Source organism: Mesoplodon bidens (genome assembly GCF_964165515.1).
Source record: "Mesoplodon bidens genome assembly, chromosome: 9".
Lineage (NCBI taxonomy): Eukaryota > Metazoa > Chordata > Mammalia > Artiodactyla > Ziphiidae > Mesoplodon > Mesoplodon bidens.
The window spans coordinates 5,602,139-5,613,781 of record NC_138166.1 but is presented as its reverse complement, the minus strand read 5'-3'; the positions used below and the strand labels follow the sequence as shown (position 1 = coordinate 5,613,781).

The window sequence follows — 11,643 nt, the reverse complement described above, 5'->3', positions numbered from 1 at the left end:
TTAATTGCTCACAGAATTTTTTTCAACCTTTTTCTGGTATTTGGTTAGCCAAATGCTTATTTTTGTAATTGATTATTGATTTCTTCTTATTATTTCATAACAACCTGCTTTGAGGTCTAGTTATTCTTTTACCTGAAGATTTCTGTTTTTTCCCCCTAATAATTTCCTTTCCAGTGTATGAACACAAATTGTCCTGACAACTGTGCTGATCTTAACACTTCCTTAAAGTTCTTAGTATTGTTTAAATGTTGACTTTTCGGCACTCTACTTAGAGAGTTAAGTCTGTTTTGCAAATGGTTCAAGTAAAGATAGGTGCGCCAACATATTTAGAAGGCCTGTGAAATTTACATATTGATCTGGCCCAGACCACATGAGAAGTATCCACATATACAGAGGTGCTGTCTTTAATCTGTCTTTTACACACAGCTCCTACCATGACTTCTATGAGACATATGGGGAAGTTTACTTTATATCACTAATGCAGTAAGTTTACTTTCATTGTGTGCTCTATTCATTAGACGACATAGCTTAAGTCTAAACTTTAATGACCCTGATGGTCTTCATTTTACCTTTAATGACGTCCTTTGAAATTTTCCTTTAAATGTGTTATTAAAAACCTCCATTTTACTCTCTCACGCTTTCGCTGGCATTACCGTGTACTGCTATGTCTTGTGCATTTAATATTCTCTTTTAAAGTTATGTACATATATATTTATGTACATAAATATATATGTGAAGCCCCTCCTCACCACATGAAGCAGGTAGAACCTGCCATTGGTTTAATACTTCAATAAATGTAAGGCAGCTATTGAAAAAATAGGTATTTGTTTATAGCACACACAATCAGGTGTCTTATGCAAGTGCATAAATATGTGTGTGTGTGTAAATCTTCATGATTAGTTAGCCCAAGGATTAAAGTGATAAGACGAATTTTGCCTTGTGGTTTTACACCGGTAACTAATGTTTTGAGATACTTTACAGTGTTATGTGTTACAGGTCTTCAGAATGAATTTTGTTTAGCTAATCTCAAAATAATTCTGTTAACTGCCACTTACAGAATATGCTCACTGTTCATTCCTTGTTTATTGTACTTAGATATCATTTTCTAAGAGCAGGTTATTTATAATTGTTATTCAATTTGAACAAATGTGTTGAAAAGAATACGTAAATGAGGTATTGATCAAGAACTTATTTATATATATATATATTTTATTTCAGAAAAGAGTATAGGCTCTTCAGTCAGTCTTTCAGGGTTTTAATCCTTGTTTTGGCACATGCTAGCTGTGTGACCTCCACTAGTTGTCTAAAGAACATAGTAAGGTGGTGTGGTGGGTCAATGAGATAACTTATGTGAAACACTTATTTCAACAATTGGCAGACAGTAAGCCCCCAGTACATGTTAACTCTGTTACCTTATCACCATCATAATTTATAGGTCTTTGATTGCCCATACAACTAGAATTACAAAGCATATGATACCACAATTCTTTTCATTTGCTAGACTGTAAAAAAAAAAATGAATCAATTAAAAATTGTTATCTACTATATAGAATCTGCATACATCTTAACATTTTAAATTTGAATCTACCATATAACTTGATCTTCAGCTTGAGGCTGTAGGTAGGCTCTGTCGTTATTCTCTTTGACAAGAAAGGAAATCAGGAATATGAGGACTGTGTGCTGCCCAGTTCACAAAACCTATTATTATTAAAAGAGCTGTGGTCAGGACTTGAGCTGTGTGATTCCTCTTCTAGAACTCTTATTATGCCTATGTTGTCTGCTTCTCAAATATGTTGCAATGTTTGTAATTACTCAACATATTTTACTCTTCCTCTTTTATTTCACAAGTGTTAAATTCCATGAATCAGCTCATCTAGAAATACCGTTCTAAAGGATCTTTTGAAACCATACAAATGCTAGAAGAAAGTTTATTATTTTTTATATTCTTGGAGAAAGACTTTCAAAGCATGACACAGTACTTAAAAGGAAAGTTAATGGCATAAAAATTGAAATTGTCAGTAATTTAAAAATACAATCAAAATAAAGTTTAAAATAGTCAAAAAAGTTTTAAAAACTGTCAAATGTCAGAAGACTGGCTATTTCCTTACTAGCTAATAAGGAAGGACAAACAAACCCACAGGGGGAAAAAACGATGAACAAAGATATTATCACAAATATTAAAAAATATAAATGCCAATATGCTTAAGAAAATAGGTGAACCTTCACTCAATTAAATATTTACCGATAAAATAAGTACTTGTAAAAAACAAAGTTTAGTGTAAACCAGTGTGAGTGATGTATGGAGACAGGCATTTTTACACATTGCTGTGTACATGTATGAACAGAAATTTGGTAAAACTCCCCCTGCCAAAAAAGTGCATACTTTTAAATTTCACTTTCTGCTGTTTACTAGTGTCCTAGCACAGTAAACAAAACTATATGGGGACTTCCCTGGTGGTCCAGTGGTTAAGACTTCACCTTCCAATGCAAGGGGTGTGGGTTTGATCCCTGGTCAGGGAGATAAGATCCCACATGCCTCGCGGCCAGAAAACCAAAACATAAAACAGAAGCAATATTGTAACAAATTCAATAAAGACTTCATTCTCCATTTTTTGATTAAGAAAAGAAGAATAAGTAGTTATTTAACTCCTAATCCCCAGTCAATATAGCTAGCAGTGGTAACACCAGAAGTCATGGATGTCTGTCTGATTCCAAATTCTAAGTGGTCTTCCAGAAAAAAAAAAGAGTTCCCAAAGCACTGTGCCTAAGCTGACTTTAGCATATTGACAGTTTTATCTTTCATTCTACTAAATTTTATCTAGTGCTGTAGTGGATTTACAGAAGGCAAGGTATAGCCTCATATAAAAATATCCCTTCAAAATATTGCACATACATTATATTTTCAAAATGAAAACCCCAACATGCATTACTCAGAAATGGGTGTGGCAGTTTTCTGCCTTGTTCAAGGTGAATATTTTGCTCAAAATATAGATATATCGTTGCAGATTTTACTTAGCTCTAGAGTTCCTGGGTCTTATGTGCTAAGCTACTCAGAACGGTTGTCTATGGGATTGAACACTTAACAGCTGCCTCTGGGAATGTAAATTTGATTCTTTGGGCTGCTCATGGGAGGGTGTGACATTTTCCTCTCCAGAGACACAGTGTTTGAATGGCATTAGGCTACTGAGTAAATAGTGATCCAAGTAAGTTCAGTGTCAGCTTAGGCATCTATTTTACATGTATTTTTTCTGAATCATCTTTCTCTAACAGTGTTCAAATTTTCATTATAATTTAACTATCCTTGACTTCCCTGGTGGTCCAGTGGTTAAGAATCCGCCTTCCAATGCAGGTGAGGTGGGTTCCATCCCTGGTCAGGGAACTAAGATCCCACATGCTGCGGGGCAACTAAGCCCGCGTGCCACAACTACTGAGCCCATGTGCCACAACGAAGAGCCCACACACTGCAATGAAAGATCCCGCATGCTGCAACTAAGACCTGACACAGCCAAAATTTTAAAAAATAATAATTTAACTAGCCTTTCAATATATTTAAGATATGCTGTTTAAAATGGCATCTGAACTCCTATATTGGTGGGCTATTTCTGAATTGTCACATTGGATGGTGTGTGTATGTGTGTGTATCTGTGAGAAGGCTGAGAAGGAAATGTATCAAAGTAGCTTAAATACAATAAAATAGATACTCTTAATCAAAATAATTATTAAATTAGCTTTTATACTACCTTTTTATTAATACAACAAAGTTAAAAGGTCACAATTATAAGGGAATCATCTTTTTAAATTATCTGAAATCTCTGTAAGTTATTCTTTTTAAATGAAAAGCATCAATCGTAATTAGATTACAGAAGGCCATTTCTACTTTATTGTAATTAAATGATCAGATTTTTTTTTAATTCCAATATACCTGAAGACTTTTATAACTTATTATTAATTTTTAAATAAATTTGTCTGTAAAAATATCCTGGAAAGAGAAAGCAATGCTAGAGGGAAAAGAGTGCTTTGGATTCCTTTCCAGTTGTATTGCACAGCTAGCAAATGAGAGGATCCAACACAGGCCCAGAAGTGGCAGCACGAGCAATCCAATGAGGACTGGTTTAAATACAATCTGATGAACTAAATGTATTTCTGTCTATTACTGTTAGGTTGCTGTCTTTCAAGCCTGACTTAGAGGCATTTATTTAGCTGGTCTGTCTGATAGACGACAGTTTAACCTTCTGAAGATTTTGATTTTTGCCTGTATGTTTCTGAGAATTTCTTTGTAAAAATGTATTTCTAATATTGAGGGTCTTTTTTATCCTCCCAAAGTGCAAGATTTTAAAATAATAACTTTCTTTTAAAGTAACTTTAGTATATGCTTTTTTTATATTAAAGGGTCATCCTAAATAGTAGAATTATTTAAATGTTATGTAACAGTTGTCTTTTTATCTGAAGAGATCTAAGAGAAATTTAATTTGGGGTGCTTTCATAGAAGGATTTTGCTGTGCTCATGAAACTTCTATAAAACTAAGAGAAAATAATAAACAGTGAAGAACTTCCACTTAGAACAATAGGCTATTTCCTTTTTTAAATATCTGTTTGTCATCCTTGTTGATTGACAGTCTCCAGTCATTTTTGCAATTGTTAGCCTCAACACACTTTAGATTTATGAAAAGTGCGTTTTGTTTAAACTTTATGAAATGAGGTTTTCAAGCAGGAAAGTTAGATTCTGATAATTCTGCCCAATCTACACTTTCCACCCCTGGGCCCAGTTTATCATCTGGAATAATGATTCTGTAGTAAAAGAGTATATTAGAGGCCACTCAGCAAGTTAGTTCCTTTTGTCTCTCTGGCCTCTGACTTACTTGGATGGGAACATGTCCAAAAGAAAAAAAAAAGTACTGCAGAGGATCTCAGATATAGGTAATGGGTCCTTACCAGAACATAAAAATAGACTTGTAGGAGCCATATCAGTGGTGGGATGTGTGTGGGGTTTTTGTTTGTTTGTTTGTTTGTTTGAATTACTCTTGCAGCGAAACACTCACTGGGATCTGACGTCTGTCTGTCTGTCTCGTTTTTTTTTTTTTTTTTTTTCTTAAAGCATATTTAAACTCACACTTTTTATAATGGGGATTTCAGTGTAGGGTTTTCTGCAGAATACCATTTGGTCCTCCTAAGAATTGACCGTTCAAATGTTGGAGCATTTGATTGAAAAATACTTCTTAGCCTTTTTAAAGGTAAGTCATAATGATTTTTTTTTAATAAAAAGATTTCTATCTCCCAAATGATAGGAGATGACACTACTGTATAAACACCCGTTAGAAGTTATAGAACAGAAACAGCAAGCAGGAACTGTTTTCTTGAAGTCATTAGGCTTTTTTTAAAATGTAGGCTTGTGTTGTTTTCCAAGTTATCAATCTTCTTACCTTTTATGTTTAAAAAAATATTGAAACCTTGTCCACCAGCCTATGACATTTTGTTTCTTGATGTTTAAAATCTTATGTTTATTTGTAAATATTTATTTGTTAATATTTAAAATGATGTACTATCTAATTTGATTATTGCAGAACTTTCATTGTCTACTTAGGCTATTTATACATGATTTTTAATTTAAATTATGAATGAAAATCAACATAAATAAAAACCCGTATAGTGGGATTAGTTCTTATAAATGACTTGCCACTCTATGCCAACATGCTTTCTAATATGCAATTGTTAACTACCTATTATTTTAGAGAGTCATTATTTTGTTTAATCTTCTATCTTAATTTCACAACTTTTAGTGAACCTGACTTTGTCTACATGGTTAAATGCAGTGCATGTTTTGGATATATTCTTATTAAGAATTTTTTTTAAATGAACAAAGATATTGTAATTGCTACTGGGGATGTTTAATTGTATTAATTCCAAATAATGATTCTGATTTATATAAATGTTTATAAATTATATAAAATTTGGTAACAGAATAAAAAAAACAAAATTAAAGTTTTTGGATATTTAGGAAGCTTATTACAAATATCAGCAAATTATTTTCTTGAATGATGATACAAAGTTTAAAGAACACACAAATCATAATAGAGAAATTAAAAGTTTTAATTTATAGTAATTTATAGTAAGTGAATTCATACATAATTGTAAATGACATAAATTCTCTAGAGTAAATTTATAACAGTTTCTAGAATTGTAACATATTGAAAGATGTTTTTGAAATCTTTTCATGTACTTTTCAGTCCTTGACTGTGTAGTTTTAAATTAGGAAAAGAAACAGTGCTTTTAGTATTTGTTCAAAAAATAACCAAAATAATAATTTTTAAAAATTTTGTTATGTAGTGAGTCCAGTGGTGGACTGGATTTTATGAGAGAAAAAATACATAGAAATTTTTTTCATTTACCAAAATCATTATGAGACCGGAACAAGAAATCCAATACAAGATCATCAGAAGTTAAGCTGGGAGGAATAACCTAATTACAACTGGAGAGGTATTGGACAGAGTGTACTAAAAATTTTGGAATTTATTTTGGGAGTTATAGTTGCTACGCTTAATTTTTAAGAAAATGTTAGCAAAAAATACTTGTGGACTTTTTTTTTTTCTTCCTGAAGTAATGGATTCTGTAACTATTTTCTGATTTAATTCAAACGTGTTTTAATTCACTGGCCCAAGTCATGGCTGAAAGTTTCAAGGAGCATTAGTTTAACCTAGAAGCTGCCTTTTCATTTGCATGATACTCTAAATCCTGGTATACATAAGAATAAACCATTTCATCAGATTTTATTGTAACCTAAGGGTTTTGGAAATAATCAATCATTCTTCTTTGTGTAACTTGTATGTATTTATTAGATTTTTAAAAAATAATACTTGGCCAATTTGCAATAACATTTTACTATTATGTTATGGTTGTTCAATATAATATTCCATAATATTTCAAATAACATAACATGTGCTATGATAGGAATTTTTATTCATTACCTCATTGAATTTTATTTAACAATTTTAACCATATATGATGTATTTATACCCATTTTAGAGAAAACTGAGCCAGAGAAAACTATAATGTTAGACTGCAAATTGAACCTAATTATTTGAATTCAAAGCTCAGAATCATAATTATTGCAAATCTTATAATATTCTACTATTTACAGTAAGAGTTGGGTTGGGAAAAAAGAGATAATAGCATTTCTATCTAGGACTCAACAATCAAGAATGGCTCTAAATAATCCTATTTAAACTCTAAGAGAATCATTTCAAACCTATAGTAATCTCTATACTCAAGTACTCCAAAAACTACTCCAAAAAGGTTGGTTTGCTTCTAGAAGAACATTTAATGTAATAATGAAGTCAATGTAATTATTGTTTTAATTTTCTAAGACTACCACCAAAACAAGTTTTAAGTTGTTATATTTGAAAGGCATAATTTAGTAAAGTATATTATTTTTTGTATTATATATGTCTATAAACTTTTTTCTATTATATACGTTTAGCTCCATATATTCTGATAGGATGGAAATGCCCATATAAATTAAAAGGATTATGGTAACTTGAATAAGAGAAGGTGTCAGAGATCTCCTAATCTAGTTATTTAAACATTTTGCACGTAGCAGTTGTGTTCTGTGGGGATGAATCAGAGCCCAAATGAGATGTGACTGGAAGGGGAAAGGGCCACAGTTCTTGCCAACTTTGACCAGAATAGCTATTCTTTTAACTATCTTTATATGTTGGGATTGTGTGTAAAATAAGTACTAGTCTAATGCCCTTCTGTTTCCACATAATGAAACACAAACAGATTTAAATGATTGATTTAACTAGCTTGATGTGAATCTGCATCTTACTCATGGATAGGGAATCATGGCTTTGTAAACACACCTAGATATCATATAAAGTAAGAGTGTGAACAGGAACTTAATTTGGAAAGCTAATTTTCATCATCCATATTCAACCTGTTGAATTAATCACCCCCAAAACTCTAAAACTGGGTTTTGTGGGCAGATACTGTATTTATTAGGTGAGAAAGACTGTGTATCAAAAGAATCACAGTGTGTGTCTAGTGGAAAACAGAGGTGTGTGATCTGGTTTCCTATTCCAAGGAAAAGTGGAAGGAAGGCTTATGGAGAGAACAGGAAATTTCTAACTCACTCATGAGTTAGAAAATGTCATCCAGGTCCTGGCATTCATTTATGGTACAAGTACATACTCTTATAATCTGAAAATGTTAAAGTTTCGTAGTTCACATCCCAGGAAACTGTACCTCTGGGTCATGCCTTTTCTGGGTGGAGTTTCCCAGGAAACATAGCTCTATCTGCACATGGGAATAATTACAGATTCTCTGGGAACTTTATTATTCTGACCTACTAATGGAGACGCTTCTTATAGCTCAGTCTCAGTTCCTACCAGCAGGTTTCCAACAGAGTGGAATGGCATAACACTCAAAAGTTCATCTAGAAACATTTCGTAGATATGACAGCAAAAAAAGAAACAGCCACGTGTACATAAACTCATGAATTCTACAAAAGGAATAGGACTTAATATCTGTGAACTGATAGGATACAGCTGATCTCCATATAGACTCAAGAAAGTAATGGGATTAGTGATATCTTAAAACATTTCTTTTTATTTTCTCTTCCTTCTTATAGGTCTCAAAAATCTGTTTTCTTCCCTGTACCTTTGGTTATTTTTTGTTTTCTAAATTTAAATATTTTAAGCAAGCAGTAAGTTATTACAGATAGCAATGTCTTATTTTTTGTTTCTTTGTTTATGTTTGAGTAAAATGTGCTTTCTTTTTTTTTCTTTTTCTTTTTTTTTACATCTTTATTGGAGTATAATTGCTTTACAATGGTGTGTTAGTTTCCACTTTACAACAAGGTGAATCAGTTATACATATACATATGTTCCGATATCTCTTCCCTCTTGCATCTCCCTCCCTCCCACCCTCCCTATCCCACCCCTCTAGGTGGTCACAAAGCATCGAGCTGATCTCCCACTCTCACACTTTGTCACAGCTTACCCTTCCCCCTCCCCATATCCTCAAGTCCCTTCTCTAGTAGGACTGCGTCTTTATTCCCATCTTACCTCTAGGTTCTTCATGACATTTTTTTCGCTAGATTCCATATTTGTGTTAGCATACGGTATTTGTCTTTCTCTTTCTGACTTATTTCACTCTGTATGACAGACTCTAGGTCAATCCACCTCACTACAAATAACTCAATTTCGTTTCTTTTTATGGCTGAGTAATATTCCATTGTATATATGTGCCACATCTTCTTTATCCATTCATCTGATGATGGGCATTTACGCTGCTTCCATCTCCTGGCTATTGTAAATAGAGCTGCAATGAACATTTTGGTACATGACTCTTTTTTTTTTTTAAGTTTCTGCTTTATAACAAAGTGAATCAGTTATACATGTACATCTGTTCCCATATCCCTTCCCTCTTGCATCTCCCTCCACCCACCCTCCCTATCCCACCCCTCCAGGCGGTCACAAAGCACCGAGCTGACCTCCTTGTGCTATGAGGCTGCTTCCCACTAGCTATCTACCTTACGTTTGGTAGTGTATATATGTCCATGCCTCTCTCTCGCTTTGTCACAGCTTACACTTCCCCCTCCCCCGTATCCTCAAGTCACTTCTCAAGTAGGTCTGTGTCTTTATTCCTGTCTTACCCCTAGGTTCCTCAGGACATTTTTTTTTCTTAAATTCCATATATATGTGTTAGCATACAGTATTTGTCTTTCTCCTTCTGACTTACTTCACTCTGTATGACAGACTCTAGGCCTATCCACCACATTACAAATAGCTCAATTTTGTTTCTTTTTATGGCTGAGTAATATTCCATTGTATATATGTGCCACATCTTCTTTATCCATTCATCCGATGATGGACACTTACATTGTTTCCATCTCTGGGCTCTTGTAAATAGAGCTGCAATGAATATTTTGGTACATGACTCTTTTTGAATCATGGTTTTTCAGGGTATATGCCCAGTAGAGGGATTGCTGGGTCATATAGTAGTTCTATTTGTAGTTTTTTAAGGAACCTCCATACTGTTCTCCATAGTGGCTGTACCAATTCACATTCCCACCAGCAGTTCCCTTTTCTCCACACCCTCTCCAGCATTTATAGTTTCTAGATTTTTTGATGATGGCCATTCTGACCAGTGTGAGATGATATCTCATTGTAGTTTTGACTTGCATTTCTCTAATGATTAATGATGTTGAGCATTCTTTCATGTGTTTGTTGGCAGTCTGTGTATCTTCTGTGGAGAAATGTCTATTTAGGTCTTCTGTCCATTTTTGGATAGGGTTATTTGTTTTTTTGCTATTGAGCTGCATGAGCTGCTTATAAATTTTGGAGATTAATCCTTTGTCAGTTGCTTCATTTGCAAATATTTTCTCCCATTCTGAGGGTTGTCTTTTGGTCTAGTTTACGGTTTCCTTTGCTGTGCAAAAGCTTTGAAGTTTCATTAAGTCCCATTTGTTTATCTTTGTTTTTATTTCCATTTCTCTAGGAGGTGGGTGAAAAAGGATCTTGCTGTGAATTATGTCATAGAGTGTTCTGCCTATGTTTTCCTCTAAGAGTTTGATAGTTTCTGGCCTTACATTTAGGTCTTTAATCCATTTTGAGCTTATTTTTGTGTATGGTGTTAGGGAGTGTTCTAATCTCATACTTTTAATGTAACTGTCCAGTTTTCCAAGCACCACTTATTGAAGAGGCTGTCCTTTCTCCACTGTACATTCCTGCCTCCTTTATCAAAGATAAGGTGACCATATGTGCATGTGTTTATCTCTGGGCTTTCTATCCTGTTCCATTGATCTATGTTTCTGTTTTTGTGCCCGTACCATACTGTCTTGATTACTGTAGCTTTGTAGTATAGTCTGAAGTCAGGGAGCCTGATTCCTCTAGCTCTGTTTCTCGTTCTCAAGATTGCTTTGGCTATTCGGGGTCTTTTGTGTTTCCATACAAATTGTGAAATTTTTTCTTCTAGTTCTGTGAAAAATGTCAGTGGTTGTTTGATAGGGATTGCATTGAATCTGTAGATTGCTTTCAGTAGTAGAGTCACTTTCACAATGTTGATTCTTCCAATCCAAGAACATGGTATATCTCTCTATCTATTTGTATCATCTTTAATTTCTTTCATCAGTGTCTTATAATTTTCTGCATACAGGTCTTTTGTCTCCTTAGGTAGGTTTATTCCTAGATATTTTATTCCTTTTTTGCAATGGTAAATGGGAGTGTTTTCTTGATTTCACTTTCAGATTTTTCATCATTAGTGTATAGGAATGCCAGAGATTTCTGTGCATTAATTTTGTATCCTGCTACTTTACCAAATTCATTGATTAGCTCTGGTAGTTTTCTGGTAGCATCTTTAGGATTCTCTGTGTATAGTATCATGTCATGTCATCTGCAAACAGTGACAGCTTTACTTCTTCTTTTCCGATTTGGATTCCTTTTATTTCATTTTCTTCTCTGATTGCTGTAGCTAAAACTTCCAAAACTATGTTGAATAAGAGTGGTGAGAGTGGGCAACCTTGTCTTGTTCCTGATCTTAGTGGAAATGGTTTCAGTTTTTCACCATTGAGGACGATGCTGGCTGTGGGTTTGTCATATATGGCCTTTATTATGTTGAGGAAAGTTCCCTCTGTGCCTACTTTCTGGA

General features: G+C 33.8%; 1 protein-coding gene across 1 annotated transcript in view; it reads left to right on the top strand.

Annotated features, from left to right (window-relative positions):
- Positions 1-425: 425 nt before the first annotated feature.
- LOC308622678 (platelet glycoprotein 4) overlaps positions 426-11,643 on the top strand; it is a 48,840-nt gene continuing 37,622 nt past the window's right edge. Inside the window, exons 1-3 of the mRNA XM_081244252.1 lie at positions 426-483; positions 5,134-5,231; positions 6,325-6,474. The gene's annotated coding sequence lies outside the window, so the exon portion shown is untranslated. The remainder of the gene's footprint in view (positions 484-5,133; positions 5,232-6,324; positions 6,475-11,643) is intronic.